The sequence below is a fragment of the Scyliorhinus canicula genome, chromosome 4 (genome assembly GCF_902713615.1).
Source record: "Scyliorhinus canicula chromosome 4, sScyCan1.1, whole genome shotgun sequence".
In the NCBI taxonomy this organism is placed as follows: domain Eukaryota; kingdom Metazoa; phylum Chordata; class Chondrichthyes; order Carcharhiniformes; family Scyliorhinidae; genus Scyliorhinus; species Scyliorhinus canicula.
This window is the reverse complement of record NC_052149.1, coordinates 178,404,005-178,429,839: the sequence shown is the minus strand read 5'-3', so window position 1 is coordinate 178,429,839 and position 25,835 is coordinate 178,404,005. Positions and strand designations below refer to the sequence as shown.

Sequence of the window (25,835 nt, the reverse complement as noted above, 5' to 3'; positions counted from 1 at the left end):
GCCGGGGAGATTCGGGAGCTGCGGCACAAGGCTGCGGAGAATGAGGATGAGCTTTTGGGCCTGGCAGTGAAAGTGGAGTCGCACGAGGCATTGCACAAGAAATGGCAGGCGAGGATGGAGGAGATGGAGAACAGCTCCCGCCGGAAGAATCTACGGATTTTGGACCTCTCGGAGGGGCTGGAAAGTTCGGATTTGGCAGCATATGTGGTCCTAATGTTAAACTCGCTGATGGGTGCGGGTCATTTCGTGGTCCCCTGGAGCTGGAAGGCGCCCATCGAGTGCTGCAGTGGAAGCGCAGGCCGAACGAACCGCCCAGGGTGGTGCTGGTCCGTTTTCACCGCTTGGTTGACCGGGAGTGCGTGTTGAGGTGGGCGAAGAAGGAGAGGAGCAGCAGGTGGGAGAACACGGACTTTCGGATTTTTCAGGACTGGAGCGCGGAGGTGGCGAGGAGAAGAGCTGGCTTCAATCAAGCGAAGTGAGTGCTCCACAGGAAGGGGGTGAAGTTTGGCCTTCTACAGCCGACTCGCCTCAGGGTCACGTACAAGGACCGCCAGCTGTATTTTGACTCTCCGGAGGAGGCCTGGGCTTTTGTCGAGGCTGAGAACTTGGATTCGGACTGAGGACTGGGGGGCTAGGGGGAAATGTACTTTGCTTGGAGGCTTTGCCCTCTTAGGTATCCTCTCGCCCATAGTGGCTGTGTTTGCTGATGGTTGTTTCCTGTTTGTATTCGCCATTTTCGCTATTTTAGTTATGGTTATTTGGGTTCTTTCGGGGTTTCTTTGGGGCTGTTGGTTATTTATTGTGGTGCTTTTTTTCAGTTTTTTCCACTGGTGGGTTGGGGAGTAGTTTGGGGTCCCGATGGGTCATGCGTCTGTCTTTTTCCCACGTGTTGGCTCGAGGGGCGGGGCTCGGGTTGGAAGCGCGGGCTTTCTTCCCGCGCCGGAGGAATTGGGGGCGGGGCCAGCGCTGGGAGGGAGGGATTGGCGGCTGTGTTGCATCCGGGGGGGGGGGGGGGGGGGGTGTCGTGGTTATGGAAGGAGTAGCCGGTGTCAGCAGAAGTCAGCTGACTCACGGAACGATAATGTTGGGGGTAACGCAGCTAGGGGGGGCCCTAGCTTGGGGGAGGGGTGGGGGGGGGGGTTTGGGGGGCAGGAGGAGGAGGGGTGCCGGGTTGTTGCTGCAGGGACTGTGAGGGAATGGATGGTGAAGGGGGGTTGGGAGGGGGGTTTGCCACCGTGGGGAGCGGGCTTGGGGGGGGTTCCCTGGGCACGTGGTGGGTTGAGGAAGGACTATGGCTGATCGGCGTAGAGGGAAGGGGACGGCCCCTCGGGTTCGGTTGGTCACATGGAACGTGAGGGGGCTGAATGGTCTGGTGAAGCGATCCCGGGTCTTGGCTCACTTGAGGGGGTTGGGAGCGGATGTGGCTATGCTCCAGGAGATGCACCTCAGGGTTACGGATCAGGTGAGGATAAGAAAGAGTTGGGTGGGACAGGTGTTTCACTCGGGGCTTGTTGCAAAGAACCGTGGGGTGGCAATTTTGGTGGGTAAGAGCCTGTCGTTCGTCACGTCCAAAGTGGTGGCGGATAGTGCAGGTAGATATGTGATGGTGAGTGGGAGACTTCAGGGGGAGCGGGTGGTCTTGGTTAATGTTTATGCCCCCAACTGGGATGATTTGGGCTTCATGCGGCGTATGCTGGGCCTGATCCCGGACCTGGAGACAGGGAGACTGATTCTGGGTGGGAACTTTAACACAGTGCTGGATCCGGCTCTGGACCGATCGAAGTCTAGGACGGGCAGGAGGCCGGCAACGGCCTCGGTGCTGAGGGGGTTCATGGATCAGATGGGAGGGGTGGACCCTTGGAGGTTTATGAAGCCGGGGGGTAGGGAGTTCTCCTTTTTCTCCCATGTTCATAAGGCGTACTCCCAGATTGATTTTTTTGCGCTTAGCAGGGCGCTAAGGGTTTGGATGATCGCACTTTACTGGCCTGGGTTAAAATGTTTTTTTAAGGGAAGTGTCCCCAGCCAGGTAGAGAGTGTGAGGTTCGGGCTCACCACCTGTCAGCATCTTTTGGATAAAGGGCACGATTAAAAATTGGAAACCCTGCGAATGGCATCCAGAATGGACACCGGCCTGTCATTTCTCAAGTGCTCCTAAATCACCCAGACTCAACAAAACTTATTTCCAAATTACAGAATTGGTGCTTATCAGCTGAAAAAAAATTGGATATGTTGCAAGCTTTCCCACTTCTTATCAATGAGGAATTTCAAGTGACTTGATACTGAAAAGATATTCGACTTGGCTTGGGTTAAACCGAAATGTGTCCAGAGGCCTCTTTCCGCACCTTCCACATGTAGGTTGGCATGTTCAGAGTGCCTCTGACCTCGTTTCCTCAGGGGCAATCAAAATCAAGTGCAGCCTGTTTATTGTGAGAGTGGACAGCGGTCTCTGACATTATATTTCAGTCACCGTTGCAAGGCCTTGATTAAGCTCCCAATTATCATTTATGAAACATCCTCTTGTTAATATTATATTAATGCTGTTCTCTAATCCCTCCCCCTTGATTAAGCTCCCAATTATGATTTATGAATCATCCTCTTGTTAATATTACATTAATGATAGGGGCAGCACGGTAGCATGGTGGTTAGCGTCAATGCTTCACAGCTCCAGGGTCCCAGGTTCGGTTCCCGGCTGGGTCACTGTCTGTGCGGAGTCTGCACGTCCTCCCCGTGTGTGCGTGGGTTTCCTCCGGGTGCTCCGGTTTCCTCCCACAGTCCAAAGATGTGCGGGTTAGGTGGATTGGCCATGCTAAATTGCCCGTAGTGTCCTAAAAAGTAAGGTTAAGGGGGGGGGGGGGGGTTGTTGGGTTACGGGTATAGGGTGGATACGTGGGTTTGAGTAGGGTGACCATTGCTCGGCACAACATCGAGGGCTGAAGGGCCTGTTCTGTGCTGTACTGTTCTATGATGTTTTCTAATTCCCCCCCCCCCCCCCCAAAAAATATATTTTTCCAGATTCTCTACCCACAGTCCTCTCGAGAGTGTACAGATGTAAGTTGGGTCGTGGACACCATCGGAGCAACTACTTTTATAGAGATTTTTTGACCTGTTTTCCTACGAGGTTTGAGCTCTAAAGATTGATTTCCACGCTTACACATTTATTGCCGACTCTAGCTGCTGGCGACAGCTAGATAACTTGTTCGATTGGTCAATCTATTAAATCCAATACAGGCAGGGAAAACGTTATATGCCGTGTGAGAAATCCGAGTGTACTGAGGGTTAGAAATGATTTTTCGGTCCAAAAGAAAAATCCGAACCAGTTTTATTTTCTATTACAGTTGCTGCAATCCTGAATTTGCATCTCAACAATGGCAAGCACCTTGTTTATAATGAGGAGGAAAGGCTACAGTGGCTTCACTCCCAGTGATGGAAAACAGATCCCATGGATTGGATATGTTAATTTCTCGAAGGTTTGCAAGAGCCATTTTTTCACTGAACACTATTACTGGACGTGAGCACATTTTTCTGGAACGCTAACTTTTTTTTATATGCATCCTCTTCTATCCACCCTGGGAGCCTGTTTGCAAATCGTTTTCTGATTCTTACCTCGGAAACGAGCTCTTGTTTCTCAAAAAAATAAAACTGGACTAAACTAGCGTAGAGGGGCACATGCCCACCTCGGAGGTTGCAGGCAGCTGTCTCGCCTGTATTCAGCCGATTGAACTGCTCGGATCAGAACATTCCCCACAAATTGTGCTGCGGTTCGAATCAGCTGCTGTGTGCTGATCACAAGATAAATGAGTTGCGAGACCCCCAGATGGGAACCGAGGAACTCAGGGTTCAGCCTCGAGCAATCTACAGGCAGAGGATCGATCAAATAGGGAGGATCGAGTGACAGAGGCAAAAGGCTGAAGGAAAGAATAATAGTAAATAAACTGGAGGTTACAAAACGGGGGGGCGGGAAGAACAGAAAAAGAAGGGAAGAGCTGAGATAGAGAGAGGTCATTAAAACAAAAGGAAAAGAAGAAAGATTTGCATTTATATAGTGCCTTCCACAACCACTGAGCACCTCGAGGTGCTCACGAGCCAATGCAGTGTCAGTATTGTAATGTAGGATAGATAGCAGCTAATTTACGCAGTCTCACAAACAGCAATGATCAGAGCACCCCAGGGCCCCACATAAAGATTACATAAAATTGTCCAGGAAGTCAAACTTCTGATAAGCAATTGCCCAGTTGTGGGAGCCATCGGATACTCCAATTTAAATTGCACACTTCAGATGGTTCCAACTATCTTTTAGTAATAGTTATCCCCCCCCAAAAAAAAACTGGGTACTATAGTACTTACCCCACCCAACTCCACATGGGACCCCCTGACTATAACCCCACTCTCCCACTGGACCCCTGCCGACTGCCCTGCAACCACCCACAGGATCGTCTGACTACCCCTACCTGACTGTCATGTTAATCACCCTGGGGTAACACGGACTGCAACTGGATGTAGTTGTACTTGAAAGTAGACTCCAAACTTTGACATTAGTTCAATATGCTTTATTGAACTTGTTAAGCAGTGCACACAGTTTGCTGTGAGTTTCATACTCTACTAATCTAAGCGTGCTTACTATAACTAACTAGACCAGACTAGCTCTGAGCCACATGTAGAAGGTGCTAACTGATGTATACACGCTGACTGTCACTACAGTTGTCACCAGTGGAAAGATGCAGAGTGTTGATGCCTCGTGCGTTTTATAGTGCAAGACCACCTTCGAGTGTTCTGCCTGATGATTGGTTGTGTTCTGTTCTGTGTGTTGATTGGCTGTACTGGGTGTCTGGCGGTGCCTGTCTGTATCTCATTATGTGCATGAGTGCATATCATGACACCTGACTACGATCCTGATCCCCGACTATCCCCCAACCACCTTCCCTGCTTCCCTCTTGCCTATCCCAAGACCACCCCCCCAACCATCTGACACCCCATCCAACCTCCCACCTGACCATCTGACAGCCCCCACAGACCACCTGACCACTATCCCACTGACCAGCTGACTTCCCCCCTTCCTTCCCCTCCCCACTTATCTGACACATTTATACTCTCCCTGACATTTTGAAATGTGCGCATCTTTAAACTTACCTGCTTTATGGCAGCTAGTGCTGTAAACAAGGGGGCATGGCTTCCTCGCCCCCCCCCCCCCCCTACTCTCCTGTACTCGACAGAAGGACTGGGGAACCCAGTGCAATAAGGTTGGGCGTGAAAGGTGCGGCTGCATGTCAGTGTAAGTAAATAGGAGTGGAGTGGCAATCCGACTGCGGTGGACACTCCACGGACGTTCTGGCCCAATATGATAAAAATAGGAAATCCTGGGAACACTCAGCAGGTCTGGCAGCATCTGTGGCAGAGAAAACAGAGTTAAGTAGAGAAGTGTTCAGATTCAGGGCCAGGATGGGGAGCAAGCAGAGAAGAGGATTGGCTGGGCAGCTCCGGGAAGGAGGAAAGCAACAGAGGGAGCTGAATGGATAATCTTAATATTAGGGGTGCCACACTGGTTAGACCTGCTGTCTCTCAGCACCAGGGACCTGGGTTCAATTCCGGCCTTGGGTGACTGTATGCAGTTTGCACTTTCGCCTGGGTCTACGTGGGTTTCCTCCCAGTTTCCTCCCACAGTCAGAAGAGGTGCGGGTTACGTGGATTGGCCATATTAAATTCCCCTTACTGTCAAAAGATGTGCAAGATAGGTGAGGTTATAGGGCTGGGGAGTGAGCCTCGGTTGGATGTTCTTTCAGAGGGTCGGTGCAGACTTGATGGACTGAATGGCATCCTTCTGCACTGCAGAAATTTGAGTGATCAAGAATCCATAAGCTCTTTGAACGTGTTGGCATTGAGGGTGGAGGAGATGGGAAAAGGGCTTCTTTAAATACATGATTTCTAATTATTCAACCACCAAAGACTTTAACAGAAACAAAATGCCTCACTCTGGAACCAGCATAAAGATGCCCATGTGTAAAAATAAGGCTAGGAACATAAATACACATTTTACCAAGAGTCTGACCTTGTGACTTGATTGAATTTAAAAGTCTAATGGTAGGATCCCGGATAAGAATCTACCTAATTTCAATTTGAAAACTGTGAGGAAATGTCACTGCATCACAGGAGTGATAACACAGACTCATAGATATATTTTATGTCAAAACAAACTTTAATTTTAACACAGAATTAACCACATTAGCAACAAAGGAATAGCTTTACAGTTACAACAGTTCTTACACAAAACATAAAACCTTAGTTTACTTCCTAAACCTGCCACTATATTCCAATTAAGCAAACCAAATGTGGTGGTATGATTAGCATTGCTGCCTGCCATTGGTGCAGAACACCGGATTACCATTGGCCCTGGTTGGTCATGTGCCTCTCGACCGGTTGGTTGAGACCAGTCATGTGACGGCTCCCCGATTGGTCGAGAGGCTGAGTTAACTCCGCCTCCAGGGCGGGGTATAAATACCCAGTACTCCCGGCGGTCGTCCTTCTACTGTAATCGACCGCAGGGCTTAACATCTAGTATATTAAAGCCATACTTTTGTTCAGCAACTCGTCTCGCGTTCAATTGATGGTACATCAATTTAATATACTAACAATTTGAAGATGGAGCTCCGGAACAAGCCCGACTGCCTCCGCATCAGCCCACAAACTCCGAACGCATCGGCAATCTTCAAGCATTGGCTGGCGTGTTTCGATAGCTACCTGGCGACTGCAAGCAGCCCCCCTACCATGGCACAGAAACTTCATATTCTCCATTCCAATGTGGGCATGGCGGCTTACGCGATGATAGAGGAAGAAAAGGAATGTGACGTGGCCATGGATATGCTAAAAGGACAATTGCTTTAGCCGGTAAACCGAGTGTACGCCCGACATCTGCTGGCTACCTGACAACAGTTCCCGGTGAGTCCTTAGATGATTTTTACCGGGCCCTCGCTGTCCTGGGGAGGAATTGCGCCTGCCTCCAAGTTTCAGCCACTGAGCACATGGAACTTTTAATCAGAGATGCTTACGTGGCTGGATGGAGTCCACCGCAATTGGCCAGCGGCTGCTGGAAAAAGACGACCTCAGCCTAACTGAGGCGCGGACTCGCTCCACCTCCCTGGAGGTCGCTGACTTAAACGCCCGCGCCTATGTCCCCAGCCGCGCTGCAACGCCCTGGGCCTCCTGGCACGCTTCCCCACCGCTATTCGCCGCTCCCGACCCCCCTCAGGCCTGCACCGACAAGTCCGCGGGGCCCCGCTCCTATTTCTGTGGGCTTGCCAAACACCGACACCCGCGCTGCCCGGCCCGCTCCGCCCTTTGTAAGAGCTGTGGGAAGAAGGGCCATTTTTCGACGGTCTGCCAGGCCAAATCGGTCGCTGCTATGCCACGCAGCGACCGGGGATCTCCTCCTCCGGGCCCTTCCAGCGCACCGCGTCAATCTCCCCCCCCCCCCGCCCCCAGGCCCCTGCATCCGGCCTGCACGCCTCTCTGCCCCCCGCTCTCAGCCGCTCCGATCGGCCCGCCGGCACCGCTAACCCCGCCCCCAGCAACCACGAGGGTCCTGCGGGCACCGCCATCTTGGGGTTCCGACTCCACGTGGGGGTCCTGGGCGACGCCATCTTGGGGCCCCGACTCCACGTGCGGGTGCTGGGCGCCGCCATCCTGGACTGGCAGACAAGGTCCTGCCAGCACCTACTCGGCCGACACCGACGACTATGGATCTTCTCCATGGCTCGCAGCCATTCAGCTCGACCAGTCATGTCCACGCACACTCGTCAAGACGACGACGCAAATCCACCTCAACGGGCACGAGACGGACTGCCTGCTGGACTCCGGGAGCACAGAAAGCTTTGTATACCCTGACACGGTAAGACGCTGCGCGCTCCCTGTCCATCCTGTAAAACACAAAATCGGGTTAGCCTCAGGTTCGCACTCCATCCGCATCACTGGGTGCTGCATCGCGGACCTCACGGTCCAGGGGAAGGTTTTTAAAAATTATAAGCTCCTTATCCTCCCCGACCTTTGCGCACCGGCACTCCTAGGACTGGACTTCCAGTGCAACCTGCAGAGCTTGACCTTCCAATTTGGCAGATCTATACCCCCCCTCACTGTCTGCAGCCTCGCGTCCCTCAAAGTGGACCCCCCCTCCTTGTTTGCTCATCTCACCCCCGATTGCAAACCCGTCGCGACCCGGAGCAGACGGTACAGCGCCCAGGACCGGACCTTCATCAGGTCCGAGGTCCATAGGTTGCTGAAGGAAGGGGTCATCAAGGCCAGCAACAGTCCCTGGCGAGCCCAAGTGCCGGTGGTCCGGACTGGGGAGAAAAACCGATGGTCATCGACTACAGCCAGACCATCAACCGGTTTACGCAACTGGACGCGTATCCTCTCCCCCGTATTTCCGCCATGGTAAACGAGATTACGAAATACAAAGCCTTCTCCACAGTGGACCTCAAGTCCGCTTATCACCAGCTCCCCATCCGCGCGAGTGACCGCAAGTACACCGTGTTCGAGGCAGATGGGCGCCTCTACCACCTCCTCAGGGTTCCATTCGGTGTCACAAATCGGGTCTCGGTCTTCCAACAGGAGATGGACCGAATGGTCGACAAGTACGGATTACGGGCTACCTTCCCGTATCTCATTAATGTCACCATCTACGGCCACGACCAGCAGGACCATGACACCAACCTCCGAAAATTCCTCCAAACCACAAAACTCCTTAACCTAACTTACAATAAGGATAAGTGCATGTTTAGCACCGACCGTCTAGCCATCCTCGGCTACGTAGTGCGTAACGGAGTGATAGGCCCCGACCCTGAACGCATGCAGCCCCTGATGGAACTCCCTCTCCCCAATACCCCCAAATCCCTCAAACGCTGCCTGAGTTTCTTCGCTTATTATGCCCAATGGGTTCCCAATTACGCCGACAAGGCCTGTCCCCTCATTCAGTCCACGACCTTCCCGCCGTCGACAGAGGCCTGCCAGGCCTTTAGCCGCATCAAAGCGGACATCACAAAGGCCATGATGCGCGCCATCGACGAGTCCCTCCCCTTCCAGGTCGAGAGCGACACATCAGAAGTAGCTCTGGCGGCCACCCTGAACCAAGCGGGCAGACCCGTGGCCTTCTTCTCCAGAACCCTCCAGGCTTCCGAACTCCGCCACTCCTTAGTGGAAAAGGAAGCCCAGGCCATAGTCGAAGCTGTGCGACATTGGAGGCACTATTTGGCCAGCAGGAAGTTTACCCTCCTCACAGACCAACGGTCAGTAGCCTTCATGTTCGATAATGCACAGAGGGGCAAGATTAAGAACGACAAGATCTTGGGGTGGCGGATCGAGTTGTCCACGAACAACTACGATATCTTGTATCGTCCTGGGAAGCTCAATGAGCCTCCTGATGCCCAGTCCTGCAGTACCTGCGCCAGCGCACAGATAGACCACCTCCGCTCCCTCCACGCGGACCTCTGCCATCCAGGGGTGACCCGTTTCTATCATTTCATAAAGACCCGCAACCTGCCCTACTCCATTGAGGAAGTCAGGACAGTAACCCGTGACTGCCACATCTGCGCAGAGTGCAAACCGCACTTCTACTGCCCCGAGCACGCGCATCTGATCAAAGCATCCCGCCCCTTCGAACGTCTCAGCATAGACTTCAATGGGCCCCATCCCTCTAGCAACCGCAACATTTACTTCCTGATGGTGATCGATAAATACTCCCGCTTCCCTTTCGCCATTCCCTGCCCCGACATGACCACATCGACCATCATTAAGGCCCTCCTCTCCATCTTCTCCCTGTTCGTCTACCCCGCGTACATACATAGCGATCGGGGGTCCTCCTTTATGAGCGCCGGGCTGCATCAATTCCTGCTCAGCAGGGGCATTGCCTCTAGCAGGACGACCAGCTATAACCCCCGGGGTAACGGACAGGTTGAGCGGGAGAATGGTACCATCTGGAACACCATCCTACTGGCCCTCCGGTCCAGAGATCTCCCTATTTCCCGATGACAAGAGGTTATCCCCAATGCCCTACATTCCATCCGCTCCCTCCTCTGTACAACAACCAAGCAAACACCTCATGAACGTCTTCTTGTTTTCCCCAGGAAATCATCCTCTGGATCCCCTCTCCCGACATGGCTGGCCGCCCCCGGATCCATCTTGCTCCGGAAGCATGTGCGGGTGCACAAGTCCGACCCATTAGTGGAACAAGTCCAGTTACTCCACGCTAACCCGCAGTATGCGTACATGGAGTACCTCGATGGTCGGCAGGACACGGTCTCCCTCCGGGACCTGGCACCCGCCGGCATGCGGCCTTCCCCCCCTTCACCATAGACCCCCCCCCCCGCTACTTTTCCCCCAGCGCCCCACCCAGGCCACCCCTTCCCCATCCATGGCATCTCCACCACCAGCCCAGGGTACGGAGACAGTTCAAGGACCATCGCTCCCGGAGTCCAGGACATTAACTGAACCACCACCATCGGCTGAACCAACGTCACCAACTCCCCTGCGGTGGTCTGCCAGGACGTCACGGGCAACGAAAAGGCTGATCGAGTCCATTTAACTTCAACACCACCATGGACCTTGTATGGACACTATGTATTGTTGCTAAATGTCTGGGCCAGTGTGAAGCCAAGGATACATTTTTCTTCTCCTTACTACCCATACCACTAGTTCTCCCCCCCCACAGCTCTCGTTGACACCCCCCCCCCCCCGGCTTCTTTCTCCGCAAGGGGTGAATGTGGTGGTATGATTAGCATAGCTGTCTGCCATTGGTGCAGAACACCGGCTTACCATTGGCCCTGGTCGGTCATGTGCCTCTCGACCGGTTGGTTGAGACCAGTCATGTGACGGGCCCCCGATTGGTCGAGAGGCTGAGTTAACCCCGCCTCCAGGGCGGGGTATAAATACCCAGTACTCCCGGTGTAATCGACCGCAGGGCTTACCATCTAGTATATTAAAGCCATACTTTTGTTCAGCAACTCGTCCGTCTCGCGTTCAATTGATGGTACATCACCAATATATTTCAAATATCACGACTGAGCAAAGTTAACAACCAGAGTATTACTTGCTTTCCTCTGTGCAGAAACTTTGGAGAGAGAACCTTTCAGGACCAAACTGAAACACCTCTGTTCAGATGAGAGTTCTAGGACCAACTGACTTTTCAGACAGACCTGGCTACTCCCATTAAGTGCATCAGAGATCCTTCAAACATAAATAATATTTCATGAGCTAGCTATCTATAAACAAGTAAATGGTTCTCAAGATCTATTGGCAGAACACTTCACCTGCAAATCAATCATTGCATCACTTTTATGACACCTTAGTCACAACTCTAGCAGTCGTATTGTCTGTATGTATCTTAACACAATTTTTTTTAAATTTAGAGTATTCAATAATTTATTTTCCAATTAAGGGGAAATTTAGCGTGGCCAATCCACCTACCCTACACACCTTTGGGTTGTAGGGGTAAATCCCACGCAGACACGGGGAGAATGTGCAAACTCCACACGGACAGTGACCCAGGGCCGGGATTCGAACCCGAGTTCTCAACGCTGTGGGCAGCAGTGCTAACCACTGTGCCATCGTGCTGCACTCTTCACACAAATTTTAATAGCATTACTGCAAAATATAAGATATGACAATTTCTTACATTCATCACACTAATTAGGCAGTTTTTTTTTTCCTGAGTCGAAAAGCCGATCTTATGGGCTTAATATTATTCAAGGCAGAAACACTGTATATCCTTGAAATCAGCACGTTAGAAATTCAGCATCAATCATTGAAGACAACTTCCTAATCAATCGTTTTCCATGACAAAGTCCTTGTTTCATAGCAACATTATAACTGCTCCTTTCTTGAGTCTACGTTTGGGTGGTGGCATGCCCACTGGAGTTAAACTGCGTAAAAGTCCTGGAGATATAGACTGTTATCATCTTTTTCATCTGTAGGATCTATACTGATGTGTTCTTGTAATTCACCTGACAGCTTTTCTGAAACATTTTCATTCCAATCAAGTGAGTTTTCATTTTTCGCACAAAGAATAACTTCTGAATAATAAAGTGTACAAAGAATTGTTTCTGTAGCCACGTGTCCGGAATCCTACCATTAGACTTTTAAATTCAATAAAGTCACACGGTCAGACTCTTGGTAAAAGATGTATTTATGTTCCAAGCCCTATTTTTACACTTGGACATCTTTATATTGGTTCCAGAGTGAGGCATTTTGTTTCTGTTAAAGTCTTTGGTGATTGAATAATTAGAATTCATGTATTTAAAGAAGCCCTTTTCCCACCTCCTCCATGCTCTGTAAGCATCATCACATCTACTCCTCCCATGGGAACACTCCTGTGCTATTCCATCCTTCCAATGTTTTCGTGCCATTTCCATTTCTCCCATCAATTCCATTATATGCCTCAATGAAACAATCTCTCCAGCCAGGGTAACTTTGTCAGACTCCTCTTACTTTTCACTGTTTTTGTTCTCCACCAATTCCGCCTCTGCTACCACCAACAATTGGTAGTTACACATGCATCATGCACTCTAATCCTCCGTGCAGCAGGCAACATCCACCAAACCAACCGAACAATAGATGTACCCCTTGAACTGACCAATCAAAACAGTCCATGCAGGCAAGACAAAAATTGGATATTATTATTCTAGACTTGAATACAGCAGGTATATCACAATGATGTGTTTTATTGCTGGGACAGTTTATACTTCACAAATCCAGAACTAACGTGTAACAAAATGTTTGAGCAATCAGTGGACTTTGATCATTTTGAAATAATTTAACATGTGGTGATATTTACAGTGACGGTTTTGCATCTGTATGGATTAAACACTCCTTTATCTGATGGAAAGTATTATGTAAAATAATTATGTAAGCAAATCATCCTTAGGGACTTAATGTTATTAATATAGTTCTTCTGGTGTAAAGGTTATAAAATGGCTAATTTAAGTTAGAATTGTAAAGGCTCAGGTACCCAATAGCTCTGCAGTTTTTGGAAACGCATGAAAAAGTAAAGAAACACATTCATTTTGGAAATCCTAGCTACGCACCTTCCTCCAAGTCACACATCATCTTGATTTGGACATATACTGCTCAACCTTCATCAATGCTGAGTCAGAAGTCTGGTACTCCTTGCTTAATTGCTCTGTGAGAGTACCTTCACTGCACAGAGTGCAGCAAATCATGAAGGTAGCTCATCACCACCTTCTCCGGGACATCCCGGCAAGAAATAAACACTATCCCAAGAATGATTTTTTTTTTAATTTCTGGAAGAAAGAAAAACAAAGATTTTTAAAAGTTGTGTACTATTATCACAGTAGTGTCTGAGACTTTGACATTTTCATCAAACAAGAATTAAAGTTTAACTGTAATCTTACATAAATTCCTACCTCCTTGCTTAACACTAATTTTAACCGGTGCTAAATCTGGCACCTATTGAAACCTGAAGTTGAGTTTACACGAATTGAGTCGACGTTGCCTGTAGATGTTTAGTTATATGAATTAGGAATCTGAGCAGCTCGCACAAAAATAATTAAGAGGTTGTGGAAATTATTTAAAATGCTGACAAAAGCTAACAAGGGGAGAATACCTACAAACATTGAGAACTAATAAATCCCTGGACCACAACCGCCTCACGGCGCTGAGGTCCCAGGTTCGATCCCGGCTCTGGGTCACTGTCCGTGTGGAGTTTGCACATTCTCCCCGTGTCTGCGTGGGTTTCGCCCCCACAACCCAAAAATGTGCAGAGTAGGTGGATTGGCCACGCTAAATTGCCCCTTAATTGGAAAAAATAATTGGGTAATCTAAATTTATTTAAAAAAAAAAAAAAAAAAATCCCTGGACGGGATTCTCCAATAATGGGCTTTGTCCCCACTCCAGCGTGAAAACACGGGCGAATCACTTTGGACTTTCCTGAAGAAAGTCCAGACTGATTCTCCTGCCTGGAGGGAGCTGGAAGGGCCCAGGAGTAATCCTCGCAGTTCCGGCTGCCAATACTGGGCCCTGCACATCCGGTCGGGGGTCTGCGCATCCGCACGGCGGCGGCTTGCATCGGCCGCCCCGCGCGACATGGCGGTCCCACACCGCAGTCTGACACCAAGAAGATAGCCCCCCCCCCCCGAGATTGCACGCGCCCGCGGATCAGTGGCTTCCGATTGATAGCCTGGCCATCTGTGAGCCCCCCCCCCCACCCAGTGAAGGAAGTCCCCGCCTCCCACCAGGGCTGCCGCAGACTGAGTCCACAGTCGCCACGCTGAGTTCCCGATGGGTGGGACCATTAGATAACCACGCCGTTGGGAACTCGGCCAGCTACTCTTGGAGAATCGCCGCGGGGGCCGCTAACTATGGCCCTCTGCCCACACTGCGTAGACCGCGTGCATGCAATTCGCGGCGATCTCCAGCGATTCTCCCACGATTCGCGGTGATTCGCGGGAGCGGAGTCATGCCGGATTTTGGTGTCAACACCCATTCTCCGCCCCCGCGCCGATCACGATTTTGGTGCCGAGGCTCGGAGAATCCTGCCCCTTATTTCCAAACTTGTTATAATTTTATACCTTTTTCAATTGATTACAGAGTACAATAACTTGTTTCATCTTAATGCTGCATATGATTTTTAAATGTGTGTCTCAAATGTGAATTTTGCATGTCATACATAGCAGGATGCCATTTTAATGCACATTTTTGAGAATAAAGTTTTTGATAAATGGCCATTTGTTCCATTTGGTCTATTTGGCATTTATGTTCCACATGAGCCTTTCCCAACCCCCATTCCATCTAACTCTATCAGTATTTCTTCCAATTCCTTTCTCCCTAAATTTACGTGCTTTATTAAACCATCATACTTCTTTGATGTGTAAATAGAATGTCCAATTAGGCAGAAAAGCTTAGTTAAAATCCAGTAATCTATCTCTAAATTATTAGGAAGGAGAAATGCTTACAGTTCGATGGATAAAAAGCACAGTAACACAAATCGCTTCGCACAGGGTTCCAGTCGAGTAAAACCTGGGGAGGTCAATGTTCTTATTTTCTGCTTGGTTAACTGGATAATGGAACACTCCTGTCTATTGATTTACATGCCCTGTATCTGACACAAGCCCAATTTATTATCACAGTTATTTTTTATTTTTCAATGTATATTCGTTTCCTTAAAAATATTTTGAACGAAGCGCCACTGTACGAGTTGGAACCTTAAGTTCTTTGACACTGCTACAAATTAACGCAATATTTATATGCATCCTTTATTGATATTATTATTTATTTATGTAAACACTTACTAGTACAATAGAAATTGTGATATAATTTATTTTGGCAGCAAGGCTACCCAATGCATAAAACCTTCAAAAACAAAGATTTATAGCATTATACGTGTGTAGAAAATGCTGGAGAAAAATCTGAGTAATTTCACACTCCATTTGCAAAATAAATGTAGCTGTGGGACAGGTATTGTGTTCCTAATCTTCCCAAAGTTTTATTTCCCCCTCCTACACCACTCCCCACCCCAAACAATGACAATAGTGCCAGTTTCATTAAGTTTTCAATGGAACTGATTCATATAGATAGCTTTTGTTTCACTGGACATTTAAAAATATAATTACACATTCTAGGCAGTGCAGCTGCACCAGGATACCATTTCATTTATTTTATTTAACATAAAATTAATTATTCAACATATTTTTAAGGGAGTGTGGGGGGGGGGGCTTAGATAATTGTCAAAGTGATGCTTAAAGACTGAGATAGGAATCAGCCTTGTTGAATAGCATGGGGACAATGGAATCATCAAGTATAATTATTGCAGCTGCCATTCAAATTAACTCCTGTTTCAAAGTTGGTTTTACTTGATGTGATTTATTGTCACATGTACCGAAGTACAGTGAAAAGTATTTTTCTGCAGCCAAGGGCACAGTAATGGACAGCACGGTGGCCTAGTGGTTAGCACAACCGCCTCACGGCGCTGAGGTCCCAGGTTCGATCCCGGCTCTGGGTCACTGTCCGTGTGGAGTTTGCACATTCTCCCTGTGTCTGCGTGGGTTTCGCCCCCACAACCCAAAAATGTGCAAAGTAGGTGGATTGGCCACGCTAAATTGCCCCTTAATTGGAAAAAATAATTGGCTAATCTAAATTTATTTTTAAAAAAAGAAAAGAAAAAAAGAAAATTTTTTTTTTTTAAATTTTTTTTAAAAGGGCACAGTACGTACATAGTAGACAAAAAGAATAATCAACAGAGTACATTGACAAATGGTACATCGACAAGCAGTGATTGGTTACAGTGCGGAACAAGGAGCCAAACAAGGCAAATATATGAGCAAGAGCAGCATAGGGTGTTATGAATAGTGTTCTTACATGGAACAGATTAGTCCGAGGGGTGTCGTTGAGGAGTCTTGTAGCTGTGGGGAAGAAGCTGTTACTGTGTCTGGATGTGCGGGTCTTCAGACTTCTGTACCTTCTGCCTGATGGAAAGGTCTGGAAGAAGGCAATGCCTGGGTGGGAGGGGTTTCTGTTAATGCTGTCTGCCTTCCTCAGGCAGCGGGAGGTGTATACAGAATCAATGTGGGGGTGGCAACCTTGTGTGATGCGTTGGGCTGAGTTCACCACACTCTGCAGTTTCTTGCAATCTTGGACTGAGCAGTTGCCATACCAGGCTGTGATGCAGCCGGATAGGATGCTCTTAATCACACATCTGTAGAAGTTTGTGAGAGTCGATTCAGACATGCCGAATTTCTTTAGCTTCCGTAGAAAGTAGAGATGTTGTTGGCCTTTCTTGATTGTTGCATCAACGTGAGTGGACCAGGACAGACTGTTGGTGATGGTGACCCCAAGGGACTTAAAGCTATCAACCATCTCCACTTCGGAGACATTGATGCAGGCGGGAGTGTAGAAAATGCTGGAGAAAAATCTGAGTAATTTCACACTCATGCTGCGCTTCCTGAAATCGATGATCAGTTCCTTGGTCTTTCCGACATTTAGAGTGAGGTTGTTTTCGGTACACCATGCAACCAAGTGATTTATCTCCCTTCCCCCTTGGACAGCTTGGGGCAGAAATTCACCTGGGCACAGCCTTGGTGCACCCAGCTGAGAGGCATGAGACCAGGCTAAAATTGGGCCTCAGGCCTCTTCAGCATTTTATGCACAATTTGCTAGCAACTGCCACATCTGCAGAGGCAGCTTTTACATTTGAACAACACAGACATTGAGCTGCTAACTTCACCAGCAGTGACGGAAAGTTGATCCGAGGAAGGGGGTTGGCTCACACCATTGGCTGCGGGGTGGTGGAAGCACCTCTGATTCTGCCAGTTCCACAGAAAGTTTTTTTTAAACATGAACTTTAAAAAATTGTTTGATTTGTTGGCTACCAAAGAAGCTTGATGCTCATTACTACCCAATTTCATACTTGGGACTTCAAATATTTTACACCTAAAGGACTTAACATCTCGTTTCAAGTGACCACCAGTTGTTTCTTAAAAGGTGGCTTGACTCAATATCAGGTTGGATGTTTTGCTGGAATCCTGAAGACACAGGACAATGATCCCCAAAATTGGGCCTCATTGTGTTAATTTGACATCTTTAAGACGATGCAACAAAGTTTAATTTCTATAACTTCTGTATCGTTTATTGTCACAAGTAGGCTTCAATGAAGTTACTGTGAAAAGCCCCTAGTCACCACATTCCAGCGCCTGTTCGGAGAGGCCGGTACGGGAATTGAACCCGCGCTGCTGGCATTGTTCTGCATTACAAGTCAGCTGTTTAGCCCACTGTGCTAAACCAGCTGTGACTATGCTAACATGCTGTGAACCTTAGCACAGTGGGTAGCACTGTTGCTTCACAGCTCCAGGGTCCCAGGTTCGATTCCTGCTTGGGTCACTGTCTGTGCAGAGTCTGCACGTTCTCCCTGTGTCTGCGTGGGTTTCCTTCCGGGTGCTCCGGTTTTCTCCCACAAGTCTGGAAAGACTTGCTGTTAGGTGAATTGGATATTCTAAATTCTCCCCCTGTGTGCCCGAATGTGGCAACTAGGGGCTTTTCACAGTAACTTCATTGGAGTGTTGATGTAAGCCTACTTGTGACAATAAAGGTTATTATTTTAAAATAATATTTGTTCTATATATTTGTTCAAAAACACATGCACTGTAAATAAAATATGTTTATTAAATGTTCTAGTATAGATATTCTATTTTGAGTAGAAAAATAATGGACAAACACAAAACATTTGTATATTGGTTCATGGTAGTTATTTCAGCCTTTGACTTACACAGAGATGAGTGTTAGCCATACAAGGTAAATTAAACTGGTCAACAATAACGACCAGACCATTTCTACATCTGCATGTGTATGCCTTGATATGCATTGTTGAATGAGCTGTATTGAGTTGAATGATCAGTAGAATCACTAGGATGTTGACTTCCTAATAGCACATTATGATGCAAATCAGGTTTTTAAAAATTTGAGATACCATATACTAATTACAAATTTGCAATAGTAAGATAAATGCTGTTCCTCAGTTTTATATGGATATGATTACAGGTGGCAATTTCCTTCATCCAATTTAAATTAGAATTTAGAAGAATGAGGGGGTATCTTATGGAAACATATAAAGTTATGAAAGGAATAGATAGGATAGAATCAGGCAGGTTGTTTCCACTGGCAGGTGAAACTAGAACTAGGGGACACACCCTCAGAATAAGGGGGAGCAGATTTAGGACTGAGTTGAGGAGGAACTTCTTCACCCAAAGGGTTGTAAATCTGTGGAATTCCCTGTCCAGTGAAACAGTTGAGGCTACCTCGTTGAATGTTTTTAAGACAGATTTTTGAACAGTAAAGGAATAAAATGTTACGGTGAGCAGGCGGGTAAGTGGAGCTGAGTCCACAAAATTATCAGCCATGATCTTATTGAATGGCGGAGCAGGCTCGAGAGGCCATGGTCTACTCCTGCTCCTTGTTCTTCTGTTCTAAACTGAAACCTATATCAACATTGATGTTGATATTGCAGTCGGCAATTTACACCCCCCCCCCCCTCCCCCCAACCACCATTTCGTGCAGATCTTATTTACATACGTCCCAAAGTTTAAAAACCTCTGTCACCAGAAGGAGTTCAATGCAAACCACCAAAAGCCTACAGAAGAGAAACGGTCAATTTCCTTTTTGAAGTTCCTCTTAATCGTATTGGTATTATGAAATGTAATTCAAAGCTAGCAAATAGGGGCAGCACGGTGGTGCAGTGGGTTAGCACTGCGACCTCACGGCGCCGAGGTCCCAGGTTCGATCCCGGCTCTGGGTCACTTGCCATGTGGAGTTTGCACATTCTCCCTGTGTTTGCGTGGGTTTCGCCCCCACAACCCAAAAATGTACAAGCTAGGTGGATTGGCCACGCTAAATTGCCCCTTAATTGCCCCCAAAAATTAATTGGGTACTCTAAATTTATTTTTAAAAAGCTAGCAAATATTGATTTGTGAGCTTTAAGCACTGGTGCATGATTAAGAGGATGCATTCATGGAAGGTTTTCCCCCCCAAGGGTTACATAATCTGAGCCACAATAAAACATTCAAAGAAAACTACCATACACACCAGGTCCCAATGGCAAAACAAAAACATAAATAAAATCGCCTGTAATATCGGTGTCAACCCTCTGAAGTGAAGTCTTGTCCCCAGGCTCAAACGCCCAATGGCTTCAGGTTAGGAATAGACTTACCCTATCTATATATTTTGGTGTACATTTATGGGAATGCGGGTAAAGAAAGAAACTACATTCCTTGGTCTTTGAACGGAAAACTACGATGATAAATAGGATCTTGATGGACTTAACTCAGTGGTTACAAAAATAATTGAATAAATTTGCTTCGGTGATGTTCTGATATATAAATTTCTTAAATCGTGAATTTCCCGTGTACAAGTCAGCTGTTACACCACTGCCCCATTGAAAATCAGCAAGAAATTGGTTTTGAATGTTTCGAATAAATGGATGAAGGCGATGCGAGGTATAATCGATATTGAGCAAAACGCTCCTAGTTCAAGGGGAACCTATGTGTTAAGCCAGAGGAAATAGTTGAGGTACTAAATGAATACTTTGCATCAGTGTTCACAAAAGAAAGGGACTTTGTGAAAGATGATTCTGGGTAGGGTGTGTGGATAGTCTGGATCATGTTAACATCGAAAAGGAGGCGGTATTGTGTCTTTTAAAAGATTTTAAGGTAGATAAGTCTCCTGGGCCAGATGGGATTAATCCCAGAATACTGAGGGAAGCAAGGGAGGAAATTGCTGGGGCCTTGACTGACATCTTTGTATCCTCATTGGCTACAGGTGAGATCCCAGAGGACTGGCGAATAACTAATGTGGTACCACTGTTTAAGAAAGGTAGCAGGGATAATCCTGGAAACTATAGGCCGGTGAGCCTCACGTTGGTAATTGGGAAATTATTGGAGAGAATTCTCAGGGGCAGGATTTATATCCATTTGGAAACAAATGGACTCATAAGCGATAAGCAGCATGGTTTTGTGAAGGGGAGGTCATGCCTCACTAACTTGATCGAGTTTTTTGAGGAGGTAACAATGGACTTCAGTAAAGCCATTGACAAGGTGCCTCATGGCAGACTGGTACAAAAGGTGAAGTCCCTTGGGTTCAGAGGTGAGGTGGTAAAATGGATACAGAACTGGCTCGGTCACAGAAGCTAAAGTGTAGCAGTAGAAGGGTGTTTTTCTGTATGGAAGGTTGTGACTAGTGGTGTTCCACAGGGATCTGTGCTTGTGCCTCTGTCGTTTGTGGTGTACATAAATGTAGACGGTCTGAGTCATAAGTTTGTGAATGACAACAAGGTTGGTGGAGTGGCAGATGGTGTTGACGATTGTCAGAAGATACAGCAGGACATAGATAGGTTGGAAACTTGGGCAGAGAAATGGCAAATGGAGTTTAATCCGGACATCTTTGAGGTAATGCATTTTGGTAAGTCGAACATAGAGGGGAAATATACTGTAAATGGTAAAACTCTAAGGAATATAGAAAGTCAGAGAGATCTGAGATGGCAGGTCCACAGATCTTTGAAGGTGGTGACACAAGTGGACAAGGTAGTCAAGAAAGCATACGGAATGCTTACCTTCATTGGACGGGGCATCGAGTATAAAAACTGGCAAGTCATGCTACGGATGTTTGGAATATTGCGCAACATTCTGGTCGCCACACTACCAGAAGGATGTGGAGGCTTTGGAGAGGGTGCAGAGGAGGTTTACCAGGATGTTGCCTGGTCTGGAGGGTGTTAGCTATGTGGGAAGGCTGAATAGACTCTGACTGTTTTCATTAGAAAGACCGAGGTTGAGGGGTGACCTGATAAGAGGTCTACAAGATTGAGGGGCATGGATAGAGTGGATGTGCAGGCACTCTTTCCCAGGGTGGAAGGGTCAGTTACCAGTGGGCATAGGATTAAGGTGGGTGGGGCAAAGTTTAGAGGAGATGGGCAGCACGGTAGCACAAGTGACTAGCACTCTGACTTCAGAGCGCCAGTGTCCCAGGTTTGATTCCCCGCTGGGCCACGGTCTGTGCGGAGTCTGCACGTTCTGCCCGTGTCTGCGTGGGTTTCCTCCGGGTGCTCCAGTTTCCTCCCACAGTCCAAGGACTCGCAGGTTAGGCAGATTGGCCATGCTAAATTGCCCTTTAGAGTCCAAAAAGGTTAGGAGGGGTTATTGGGTTACGGGGATAGGGTGGAAGTGAGGGCTTAAGTGGGTCAGTGCAGACTCGATGGACCGAATGGCCTCCTTCTGCACTCAATATTCTATGTTCTATGTGCAAGGCATGTTTTTTACGCAGAGGGTGATGAGTGCCTGGAAAGCGTTGCCAGGGGAGGTTGTCGAAGCAGATACATTAACGGCGTTCAAAAGGCATCTTGACAAACACATGGATAGAATGGGTATAGAGGGATATGGCACAAGGAAGTGCTGAGGGTTTTGGCAAAGGTTGGTATCATGACCGGTACAGGCTTGGAGGGCCGGAGGGCCTGTTCCTCTGCTGCATTGTTCTTTGTTCTTTGTTCAATAGCTGGTCTAGCTTTCTTCAGTGTCAATTTGGAAGCGGCCATTGGTAAAGTGATCCTCAGGGCCTGCCTCTAAAAACAATCTGTCTCATCTGTGACCTTCCCGCATAATAAAACCACTACCAACTGGATTTGCACAGGAAAAGTAGCACCTGTGGAATTGTTTAGAGCAGTGCTTCTCAAAGTGTGGTACACGTACCGGTGCCGGTACGCGAGCCATCGTCTGCCGGTACTTGGAGTGTTTCCAGAAAAGAAAGAGACAGTAATCCTGGATTGGCTTGTTTCGCTCACCGGCATCAGCGGCTCTAGGGTTGCTGGCGCCCCGCCTGAACTTCAACGCCCTTACAAGTGCCAATTTTAAAGGCCTCCAGCGCTGCGCTCCATCACCTTTCCCCGCTGCGGATAGCCTTTTCCTGCTCCCCTCGGCGGCCCTCCTCCCGCCGAGGACCCTCCGTGCAGCCACTGCCTCACACAGACACTGAGCAGCCGCCAGCGGCTGAACCAGACCGGCAGGCGGCCGAGGCCAATCAACATGGCGGCCGCACAGGGAGCGGGGCCGGGGCTGAAGGAGCACCCCACGTGACTCCGGGCTGCGCGTGGGCAGCTACTGAGCATGCGTAGCTGCCATCAAGCGGAGGCAACATGTTGCAAATGCGCAGATCGTCCTTAGAATCTTACAACTTTTCAGCCATTGAATGGCGCCCCCTAGCACATGGCGCCCCGGGCGACTGCCCGAGTTGCCGGTACCTTGAGCCGGCCCTGCTCACCGGTCCCTGGCACATTGAAAAAAAAAAACTGCCGGTCCGCCACATCAGATAGTTTGAGATGCACTGGTTTAGAGGACCTTAAAAAGAGGATGTGGGACATATCCTGAGAATAAAGCCATATTTCGACCCATTGTGTTTCAATAAAGTTTGAACCAATTGATGCACTATCAATTACGCAAAGACAAGAGTAGGATGTAATCGAGGCTTTCTTACACAGCTGATGAAATGGCTGCTGTACTTGGAGGACACATATTTATACTCCGCCTACTGGGCGGAGCCAGCAGGCAGGGATCTACCCCCCTACCTGTAGTACAGGGGTCTTACCGTAAAGCACCTATAACAACATCCTCTATATACAATATATACATCAGTTTCACCCGGTTTTAAAAATGAGTCCGGCGGAGTGGTGGAGAACTATATCCAGGAAATTGTGTTTTAAAAGTACTGATAAAATTATAAATTCAGGCTTTCCGGTGCCTTAATCTGTCATAGAGAGCGCCGTAGTGCTGGTGGCGACTCCGGGGCGGCTTGGTCTTCGGAGACTCCGGGAGCGTGTCGAAATCCTCTTCATCCCCGGGTGTGGGCAAGGGGAGGGCGGTGTGTCCCAGAGCGGGGGCTGCGGTGGGGTGCGCCGGGGGGGGAGGGTGGCGCCGGGTCGGAGGGGGTGGGGGGGTGTATGGGGAACCAGCTGGTGCCAGGTCCCTGAGGGAGACTGTGTCTTGGCGGTCGTCGGGGTACGCTACGTAAGCGTACTGTGAGTTGGTGAGAAGTAGCTGTAACCTCTCAACCAACGGCTCCACTTTGTGGAGTCGAACGTGTCTACGGAGGAGAACGGGTCCTGGAGCTGCCAGCCATGTTGGGAGCGATTCCTCGTGGTGGACTTCCTGGGGAAGGCAAAGAGACGTTCATGGGGGGTTTCATTAGTCGCGGTGAACAGGAGCGACCGAATGGAGTGGAGTGCATCGGGGAGGACCTCCTGCCAGCGGGAGGCCTGGCGATTTCTGGAACGTATGGCCAGCTGGATGGCCCTCCAGACTGTCCCATTCTCCCTCTCTACCTGCCTGTTTCCCCTGGGGTTGTAGCTGGTCGTCCTGCTCGAGGCAATGCCCCTGTTGAGCAGGTACTGGCGCAGCTCATCGCTCATGAATGAGGATCCCCGGTCGCTGTGGAGGTAGGCGGGGAACCCGAACAGAGCGAAGATGGTGTTGAGGGCTTTGATGATGGTGGCAGACGTCATGTCAGGGCATGGGACGGCAAAGGGGAATCGGGAATATTCATCGACCACACTGAGAAAGTATGTGTTGCGGTTGGTGGAGGGGAGGGGCCCTTTGAAATCTACGCTGAGGCGTTCAAAGGGGCGGGAGGCCTTCACCAGGCGCACATGGTCTGGCTGGTAGAATTGCGGTTTACATTCCGCGCAGACCTGGCAGTCTGCTGATAGCCCTGACTTCCTCAATGGAGTAGGGCAGGTTGCCAGCCTTGATGAAATGGTAAAAACGGGTGACTCTTGGGTGACAGACGTTGTCGTGCAGGGTGCGGAGTCGGTCCACTTGTGCGCTGCCACATGTACCTCGGGATAGAGCATCGGGGGGCTCGTTGAGCTTACTGGAGCGCTACAAAATCTCATAGTTGCAGTTGGAGAGCTCGATCCTCCACCTCAAGATTTTATTATTTTTGATGTTGCCCCGCTGTGTGTTGTTAAACATGAAGGATACCGACCGTTGGTCAGTGAGGAGAGTGAATCTCCTGCCGGCCAGGTAATGCCTCCAATGACGCACAGCTTCAACGATGTCTTGAGCCTCCTTTTCGACGGAGGAGTGCCAAATTTCGGAGGCATGGAGGGTGCGGGAAAAGAGTGCCACGGGCCTGCCTGCCTGGTTGAGGGTGGCGGCCAGAGTGGCGTCTGATGCATCGCTCTCCACTTGGAATGGTAACGTCTCGTCGACCGCGTGCATCGCGGCCTTGGCAATGTCGGCCTTGATACGGTTGAATGCCTGGTGAGCCTCGGCCGTCAGTGGGAAAACGGAGGATTGGATGAGTGGGCGGGCCTTGTCTGCATAGTTTGGGACCCACTGGGCGTAATACGAAAAGAACCCCAGGCACTGTTGAGGGCCTTGGGGCAGTGGGGGAGGGGGAGTTCCATGAGGGGGTGCATGCGATCGGGGTCAGGCCCCAGAACTCCGTTCTGGACCACATAGCTGAGGATGGCTAGGCGGTTTGTGCTGAACACGCACTTCTCCTTGTTTTTTTTTAAATAATTTTTATTCAAATTTTCACATTTTCACAAAAAAGAAAACAATAACAGAAAATTCTAAGAACAAAAAAATGCAGAAATGCAGAACCTCTCCCTGCCTTAAATACAAAAGAGAAACAATAAATTAACGCCCGTCATTGGCAAAAAACAGATATTCAACCCAACATAAAAACAAAGAGACAACCCCCCTCCCCCCGCCCCGGGTTGCTGACCTTTTGCTTTTTCCATTCTGCCAGGAGATCTAGGAATGGTTGCCATCTCCTGAAAACCCCCTGCACTGACCCCCTTAGGGCAAATTTCACCTTCTCCAATTTAATAAACCCCGCCATATCGTTGACCCAGGCGTGGAGCTGGGGGGCCTCGCATCCTTCCACTGAAGAAGAATCCTCCGCCGGGCTACTCGGGACGCAAAGGCCAGAACACCGGCCTCTTTCGCCTCCTGCACTCCCGGCTCCACTGCAACCCCAAATATTGCGAGTCCCCAGCCTGGATTGACCTTGGATCCTACCACCCTCGATACCGTCCTTGCTACACCCTTCCAAAATTCCCCCAGCGCTGGGCATGCCCAGAACATGTGGACATGGTTTGCTGGGCTCCCTGAGCACCTAATACACCTGTCCTCGGTCCCAAAAACCGGCTCATCCTTGTCCCGGTCATATGTGCCCTATGCAGTACATTAAACTGTATGAGGCTAAGCCTCGCACAAGAAGAGGAATTCACCCTTTCTAGGGCATCCGCCCACGTCCCCTCCTCAATCTCCTCACCCAGCTCATCCTCCCATTTATCTTTCAGC

The 25,835-nt window shown here is 48.9% G+C and overlaps 1 protein-coding gene across 1 annotated transcript in view; it reads right to left on the bottom strand.

Moving 5' to 3' along the window:
- Positions 1-25,835, bottom strand: part of cdhr2 (cadherin related family member 2) — a 397,792-nt gene that overhangs the window by 361,474 nt on the left and 10,483 nt on the right. Inside the window, exon 2 of the mRNA XM_038795617.1 lies at positions 13,065-13,280. The gene's annotated coding sequence lies outside the window, so the exon portion shown is untranslated. The remainder of the gene's footprint in view (positions 1-13,064; positions 13,281-25,835) is intronic.